Source organism: Panicum virgatum, chromosome 9K (assembly GCF_016808335.1).
Source record: "Panicum virgatum strain AP13 chromosome 9K, P.virgatum_v5, whole genome shotgun sequence".
Taxonomy (NCBI): domain Eukaryota; kingdom Viridiplantae; phylum Streptophyta; class Magnoliopsida; order Poales; family Poaceae; genus Panicum; species Panicum virgatum.
In genome coordinates, this window is record NC_053144.1 from 56,801,778 (window position 1) to 56,803,752 (window position 1,975).

The following is a 1,975-nucleotide window of genomic DNA, read 5'->3' on the forward strand; positions in this document are numbered from 1 at the left end:
AAGATCACTAGTTATGTTGTCCGTAGCACCAGTGTCCATGTACCAGTTTTGATCCATGGAATAGAGGCTCATAGCAGCAGCAACGTGTCGTTCCTCTGGAACATAATTCTCATCAAAACGGTGCCAGCATTCAAGCGCCATATGTCCTGTCTTGAAGCACACTTGGCAAATGGGGCGCCCATTGCTGTCGTGGGTTGCAGTAGGTCCAGTGGGAAAATTCCTGCATGGCTGGTTCTGCTGGTTGTGGCGTGACTGTTGCTGCTGTCCATGCCCACCAGAACCGCGCCCACCAGAGCCTCGGCCAAAGCTTGATCGCCCACGACCGCCACGGCCAGAACCACGCATCTGCTGGTTCCCGCCACGGCCGCCTCTCCCTGCGGTGTTGGCTGATGAAGATCCTGTGCCAAGCTGTAGTTCTAATCTAGTCTCAAAACTTAGTAATTGTGAGTACAGTTCAGCAGGGGTAACAGGTTCAATCCTAGTTACAAGAGCAGAAACTAAAGGATTGAATTCTAGATCTAGACCATTGCAAATATACATCACCAACTCTTCATCATCAAGAGGCTTTCCTGCTGCAGCCATCTCATCTGCAAGTCCCTTCATCTTGCCGTAGTACTGGGCTACGGTCATGTTCTCCTTCTTTGTCGTGGCGAGAGCGAGTCGTACATTGGTGGTACGAGCACGCGTGTGCGACGCGAACATATCGCTGATCGCCTTCCATGCTTCAGCAGAAGTCCTCGAGATGGCGACTTGCGCCAAGATGTCCCTGGATAGGGAGCTGAGCAGAAAACCGAGGACTTGTTGATCCGCGGCAAACCACTCCTCATAGGCTAGGTTGGAGGCCATGATGGTCTTGCCGTCGGCCTTCTTTTCTTCAACCTCTGCAGCTGGAGCAACGGCTTTACCGTTGACATAGCGCTCCAGCCTCGCGCCTCGTAAGGTCGCGAGAACCTGCGCCGACCACATTGCATGGTTCTGGCGGGTGAGCTTCTCGGTGACTTGAACGCCGAGAAGAGGGTTGGACGTCATGGAGATCTTGAAGCTTGAATCGCCTAGGCTCTGATTACCATGTGAAGATCAGAGGTGCGGTGGATATTGTGGTGGAACGCCGGCCTCCAAACTCGGAGATCTCAGCGGTTGCGTGTTGATTAATTGAAACACACAACATGGTGCGATACATATATATGGTGCAGATCATGACCGGCTAGGAAATATTCTAGGAAGGAAAAGATTTACAACAAGAGTCCTAGACTTATACAACAATCTACATCCTTAGCCGGTCAAGTCTCTCCATATTTAGTTACATTTCCATATTTGGTTTATACTTTGTTTAACATCACAAACAACTGACACCAACATATCGAGTACCAGAAAATGAACAAATCTTATCTAGGTATAACAGAAACATCGTATCTATGAATGCTAAACTACGTTAGCTACTAATCTACACCCTCTGTTCGTTTATATATATGGTGATGCCGGTTAGCTCGAAATTGAGCTAATCAACGTCATATATAAATAACTGTTGACACCGTTTTTTTTTACACGTGCCAAGAAAGGTCATTTCGGTGAAGGAAAGATGACTGATTCAAAAGAAACCAAAAGATGTACAGAGTAGGAATTGGCCGATGGGAGTCCGTCCAATGGGCCAGGGGAATATTCTGCGAAGATGCTAATCCGCCAGCTCTGGTGCTCAGCCGATGGAAAAGTTGCCGATAAAGTCAAGGAAGGAGAAGAGGATCTGGACTCTATGAAAATTTTGATGATTTGGTTATAATATTTTAAATAGTTTATCTTTTAGATAGTCTTTTCTTTAGAGTCAAATAACATTTGCCGTAATCGGCTAGGACTTAATAGCGCTAGGCTATAAATATGAGTTGTAAGGGACCGAAAAAATTTGATACACATCCAATACAACAAATTTTACAATTCCTTTGCATTTTTTCGGTGACTTCGCCTTTTCTCTTCTTTTTTT

General features: G+C 46.3%; 1 non-coding gene across 1 annotated transcript; it reads right to left on the reverse strand.

The window, feature by feature from the left end:
• Positions 1-425: 425 nt before the first annotated feature.
• On the reverse strand, positions 426-564 carry LOC120653060. Its single transcript, XR_005666751.1, has one exon. It is a non-coding gene; the product is annotated as a small nucleolar RNA Z247 (small nucleolar RNA).
• Between the last annotated feature and the right edge of the window lie 1,411 nt (positions 565-1,975).